Source organism: Schistocerca serialis, chromosome 9 (genome assembly GCF_023864345.2).
Source record: "Schistocerca serialis cubense isolate TAMUIC-IGC-003099 chromosome 9, iqSchSeri2.2, whole genome shotgun sequence".
NCBI classification, from domain to species: Eukaryota; Metazoa; Arthropoda; class Insecta; order Orthoptera; family Acrididae; genus Schistocerca; species Schistocerca serialis.
This window is the reverse complement of record NC_064646.1, coordinates 91585840-91592901: the sequence shown is the minus strand read 5'-3', so window position 1 is coordinate 91592901 and position 7062 is coordinate 91585840.

Here is a 7062-nt window from a genome sequence, read left to right as displayed (position 1 = left end):
TACGCCCATAACGATCGAAGAACGGATTAATACAAAGATGAGAGTATTTGCTGAAATATGCACATACTTTGAGAGACAATAAACAAACATCGTACGTAGAGAATACACAATAAAGACAACTCTATACTGGAGGAGGCCTGGTAACATTTTGCAGCTTCAACGTGGCTGTATTCAGTACATTGGAAGTATGAATTGAAAAACGCCTTCAGCCACCAATTTTTGTGTTTCTAAAGGTGGCAGGGGTAAAATACAGGGGGCGAAAGGCTATTTACAATTTTTACAGAAACCAGATGGCAGTTATAAGAGTCGAGGGGTATGAAAGGGGAGCAGTGGTGGGGAAGGGAGTGAGACAGGTTTGTAGCGTCTCCCCGATGTTATTCAATCTGTATATTGAGCAAGCAGTAAAGGAAACAAAAAGAAAGATTCGGAGTAGGTATGAAAATCCATGGAGAAGTAATAAAAACTTTGAGCTTCGCCGATGACTTTGTAATTCTGTCAGAGACAGCAAAGGACTTGGAAGAGCAGTTGAACGGAATGGACAGTGTCTTGAAAGGAGAATATAAGATGAACATCAGCAAAAGCAAAACGAGGATCATGGGATGTAGTCGAACTAAGTCGGGTGATGCTGAAGGAATTAGATTAGGAAATGAGACACTTAATGTAGTAAAGGAGTTTTGCTATTTGGGGAGCAAAATAACTGATGATGGTCGAAGTAGAGAGGATATAAAATGTAGACTGGCAATGGCAAGGAAAGCGTTTCTGAAGAAGACGAATTTGTTAACATCAAGTATAGATGTAAGTGCCAGGAAGTCTTGCCAGGAAGTCTTTTCTGAAAGTATGGAGCGTAGCCATGTATGGAAGTGAAACTTGGACGATAAATAGTTTGGACAAGAAGAGAATAGAAGCTTTCGAAATGTGGTGCTACAGCAGAATGCTGAGGATGAGATGGGTAGATCACGTAACTAATGAGGAGGTATTGAATAGAATAGGGGAGAAGAGGAGTTTGTGGCACAACTTGACAAGAAGAAGGGACCGGTTGGTTGGGCATGTTCTGAGGCCTCAAGGGATCACAAATTTAGCATTGGAGGGCAGCGTGGTGGGTAAAATTCGCAGAGGGAGACCAAGAGATGAATACACTAAGCAGATTCAGAAGGATGTAGGTTGCAGTAAGTACTGGGAGATGAAGAAGCTTGCACAGGATAGAATAGCATGGAGAGCTGCATCAAACCAGGCACAGGAGTGAAGACCACAACAACAACAACATAATACGAAAGTTATTAGGAACGTAAGGTCCCAACGTGGCCGAATGGAAACTACTGTGAAAATCAGACGACGTTTTGCACAGGTGTGCCAGCCAGTGTCTCTAGTATGCTCGTTGATCGCGTCATGTCTCTGTTTTTAATTCTGAGCGCTCAGTGAGCACGTAAAGATGCTTAGAACAATAATGTCTCCCGCCAAATATGAGAGTCTGGCGTGACATTTCGCCTGCTGCCATGCAGACCACATAACGCAACTGTCATACACTTCCTTCTTCATGATAATTCTGGGCCGCACTCTGCAGGGACAAAGAAGATTTTCGATGAGACACAGGACAGCCCATAATTAGCTCCCTCTGAGCTTTATCTCCATCTATATGAACAGCTGCGTTTGAGGACAGCATTTCGACACACAAAAAGAGCTTTAGAGCAGCGCAGAGAATTGGCGGAAAGCACAACCGGCAGTCTTCTACGACGAGAGTATTGGAAAGTTGGTACATCGCTATGACAAATGTCGAAGTCGAAGCGGCGACTATGTGGAGAGGTTGCTGCAATGTCTGTTTCAATTAAAACATTTTTTTCTTATTTTCACATGGGTTTTTCATCTCTTGACCAATCGGACCTTACCTTCCGAACAGCACTCATTTATCTAAGGGAACAAAAGTCAGAGGTATAATCATATCATTTGGTAGTCGTCAAACAAGTGTGAAATACTGTACCACATGAATTCTGAATAGCCTTCAACAACACTTGGCGTTGGTGTCCTCCTAAAACATTGTTCGAAACGTCGAAGATCTGACATTTCTTGAAGACTTTTAAATGAAGTCATGAACTATATTTGAATGATTTGAAAAAAAATCATTTATACTCAGTATTTCTGTTATTTTTATTGTTGTTACCTGTTTTACTTGCAATCTGGGATTTCATTACTAATCACTTCGTTAATCTATTTTTTTTACATTTAAAAAGTTCTTTATATCACCAAAGAAATTCGTCGACTGCATTACTTACTTTGGTATTGTTAGTTTTCTTCTCTGCGTGTTCCGTGCCTTACAGTGTGATCGATCGCTTTGGTGTGGGTGGTGGGGACAAGACAGTTTCACAGTTGTTATAGTATACTTTCCCAGTGTAACATGCCGAAAAGTTACATGATTCTGTTAAAGTATTCTTTTTAATGTACAACGAATTCTTCTTGACTATGTTTATTCTCTCTCTCTCTCTTTCTCTCACCCCGCCCCCCTCTCTCTCTCTCTCTTCTCTCATACACACACACACACACACACACACACACACACACACACACAGACACACACACACACACACACACACACACACACACACACACACACACACACTTCATGTGGGAGGGAGTGCGTAAATAGGCTTTATCATTATTATTTTATGTATTACAGAATATGGGTTGGTAATGAAATGAAAATGAAAGACGTACTATAGAAAATTACAGAAAATATGTTCTTGAAGTCATAACAAGTGCAATGTCTTGGAAGTTTTCTATGTTTTAACTGTTCAAATTGCCAGCCTTCAGCATTTACACATTCCTGTGGTTTGTTTTTTGTATATTCAGGCACACTTTGGCACATAATTCTGTATTGTTATCAATGTCTTGGCATGTTCACTTATGAACTGACACGTGTCATCAACAGTAGGTCGTTTTCTTGCAGAGACTTTGACAGCACCCATAACAAGGCCGTTGGAGTAAGGTCTGGCATCATTCAGTTGGCACTCGTCTGCCTTTCACATTTTTGGTACTTCGTTGTCAACATACTGGCACACCGTTAAAGCATAGAGGGGAGGAGTTCCCTCTTGCTGGAAACAGAACTCTTCATTACAGCGCTGTAGGCATAATTGTGGAATACCAGTAAACTGCAGCTCGTTAAGACACGCGTCGTCGGTAACAGTTTTAATGAAAAAAGAAAGAAAACAGGCCCAATGAAACCTTGAAAGGCAAGCCCAAATTGTAGCACCAAGCTGATTCAGTTGTTTTTTAATTACGGTATGAGAGTTTTCTGTGCTGTAGTACACACAGTTATGGCTGTTATCAGGACTTTAAAACTTAAAATTCACTTCGTCAGACCCCTAAAAAATTTTCTAACTGTGCTATCACTGTACATTTATTATTCAAAAGAATTTCGCAGACTTCTAAATGATGATCCGTATCATACTCTAGTAAACCATGAAGTAATCTTGGCCGATACGCTTGTAAACCCAAACGTTGCATTAGACGACCCAATGATCTTCGGAAAATGTTTAACTTAAGACAGGCTCTCCTTTCAAATTTCTTTGTGCTGTAGATAAATATCTGCGCAACTACCATTTCATTTTCAGTGGTAAATACGCTAACTGGTTGACCACGCTTTGGCGCATTGCAGATATACCCAGTTCGATCAGATGTGTCACGCAACCTGTAAACAGATACGCTGCTTAGGGGAAGGGCACTGAATTCTTCTGTCAACTTTTGTCGATCCTGTTTGGCATTCCTTCTTCCAGTACTGTGTATTCATCCACTTCCGTCGATCGTTGCTTAAATTACCAGCCATGATTATCGTAATGACTGAAAGAAATAAATAACGGTCTCAGAAAAGATAAAAATATAGTATGTTTACGTACTTTTGAACTCCCCTGTGTTTGTACACTTCCAGTAATCCATCTACTGAATAGAACTGAACGTCAAGGAGATATGATTTCACTTTATATCTGAGGATACGATTTTCTAATGTATTTTTTATATCACTGGATACTTGGTCAAGGGTTTCTATAGCTGAATATCTCGTTCCCTTCTGCGCCACGCTAAGGCTTAGTGACGGACAGTGTAAGTCGTTTTGTTTATGTTGTTTTCGATAGTAGATAATTGTTGACATCAATTCACATAAACGAGCAAACGTAGTGCGGGAATGTTGTCACTGTGCCCAATTGTTTAGAGAGCTATCTACAAGAAGTTAAGAAGTGACCACATATCATTCGCATTTAACGTTTCTGTGGAACAATCACTCTGTTCCTCAGTAACGACTTGCCCCCTTGACGTCTTGTCAGTGAGTGGAAAAAGGAAACCCAGGAAAACCTTTTGAAACTTTTATCTACAGTATCATGTTTACTTCCTAATGCAAATATTTCAAATCGTAGACGTTTAAGGAATTCTGTGCCATATGATTTCCAGTTCACGCTCTTATGAATATAAACACTTAAGAATTTAGAATATTCTGTTTAATTTATTTATCCTCATGTATTATTTTTTAATGCACTGGAAGCATGTATTGTCAGTGCTTTATTAAAAACACGATACATTTCGGACCCTGTGGGTCCATCCTCAGGTGTAAGTCGTCTTAATATATAATTTAGTTTTGCTCTTGAGTGAGGTGAAATGCATGTTCCTGCCATAAAAAGATTTGATGACATGAACATGCATTTCACCTCATTGAAGAGCAAAAGTAATTCATGTATTAACAGAACTTAAGCCTTAGGATGCACTCTGTGGGCGTCATGTATTTAATGAAACACAAAAATTCCAGTTAACATTGTCAAAAGCTTCCTCTAAGTCTACAAATGCTAGAAATGTAGGTTTGCCTTTCCTTAATCTTTCTTCTAAGATAAGGCGTAAGGTCAGTATTGCCTCACGTGTTCCAACATTTCTACGGAATCCAAACTGATCTTCCCCAAGGTCGGCTTCTACCAGTTTTTCCATTCGTCTGTAAATAATTCGCGTTAGTATTTTGGAACTGTGAGTTATGAAACTGATAGTTCGGTAACTTTCACATCTGTCAACACGTGCTTTCTTTGGGATTGGAAAGCAGCTGGAGCTTGTTTGGAGAAATTGGATGAGAAAACACAACTTCTCAGGCATATTCTGACCTCCACGTATTTTCTGTTTAACACTGTGAACAACTGAAAGGAATCATAGCGGGCAGCCTACTCTCGCCTGTGGGATTGGAATTATTATATTCTTCTTGAAGCCAAGATAGATTATGTTATCCCCTGCAAATCTCATAAGTGATTAAAGTACTTGAGGTCCACGCCAGTGTATGAATCCTGTCTCATAAGGTAGAACCATACATGAACTTTGTGACTTAACACTGCATATGGATGAGACGGGTCATGTCTAAATTAACAATATACTTCTTATTTCTAACGTGAATCGAGAACATCGACATATAACTGGCGATGGACAGCACATGTACTCAGTCACGTGCCACACGTGCTGACCATACTCGGAGGCTGGAGGACTGATCGCAGTCTAGCACTTGGGTGGGAGGAAGTGTGGGTGGGAGGGTTGGGGTGGGGGCTGTAATTGGCAAACAGGAGGGGTGCGCAATGTGTGCTGTGCGCTGTTTGCAGAGCGTCCCTCGGATGGCCAGTGAATTCTGGCGCGAGCCCATCAGCCGCTTGGATTCACAAGGCAGCAGCCCACCACGAGGATCTCCCGCACCACGAGAGCGTACCTCAGCGAGGGAGTGAAGAAATGTGCGCCGTTGGCCATTACAACTGCGGCATCGTAATGCAGGCTTACAAGAAACGCGAAATTGGCTTGGAGTGTACTGCATGTTCAAATACGCAAATTGTTAGTACTTCATTGCAATCGACCACACAAAGTAGGTAGTACCGCGCTGTTGAGAGGGAGCTGAAAACAGGACAATTACCTGCAACTGCGAAGCGGTGTGGAGACCTGTGGATCCTTCATCAGGTGCTAAAATGCCTGAAGAAAGAAGCCAATAAGTACTACTGGATTTTATCAGTTACATAACTCGGAAGGTTACAGGCAAGGTTTGGAGCTAAAATTTGGAGACAGATGTAGTGTCACAAAAGACCATCTGAGGCATTCTACTGAATGGCTACTATCACCTTCCCCTGCTCCATCAGACAACGATGGCTCTCCAGTATTCTCCTCTACTGAGGACTCATAACTGCCTGATTGCCTGACGACTGACGACTACTGCGTCCTTCGTCACTGCAACACTAGGGTATCTATCCAGTGAGGTGTGCTCTCTGCGTCACCTCTGAGCCCACGCCCTCGAGTTTCTTCGAGAAATTTCCATTGCCAGTTCAGATAACGTGTAAGTGGTCCTGTGAGGCCGGGTACATCGCTCTTGCTCATCTCTGCATACTTGCTCATGTGCTGCTTCTGCCCATACGGTGTTACCTTTAAAACATTTTCACCCTCTTCTTTATTCGCCACAGCACGACTAACGCCATGTTCCAGTATAATATATACTAAGATGGTATCTGTTCTTTCGGACATGTCCGAAAGAACAGATACCATCGGTGACCATGCAGCTCGTTAGAATGAAATTACAATGAAATGAACACCCTTAGCTGCTTACAGGCGTTCACATACGTCAACGGTGACAGATGAAAATGTGTGCTCCGACCGGGACTCGAACCCGTATATATAGTTAAGGCTCACCGGCCACTTGACCATCTTCTTCTTCTGTGCGAATGCACAAACAGTGCCCGAACTCTTACGGGAATCGGCAACACGCCGCGAGTAATGAGTATAATGGGCGGGAGCACTACGAATGTAGTGCGGGACAATACGTTGAGAATGTGGGTTTCGCGGGAGACGTGGCAGAGATAAATCCCTGCACTCGCGCTAACCTCTGTATCCTCGGTGGCTCAGATTGATAGAGCGTCTGCCATGTAAACAGGAGATCCCGGGTTCGAGTCCCGGTCGGGGCACACACTTTCATCTGTCCCTGTTGACGTATGTCAACGCCTGTAAGCAGCTAAGGGTGTTCAATTCATTGTAATTTCATTCCAGTATAAAACGAAAGATTATTCTGCTGGTTTTTCATTC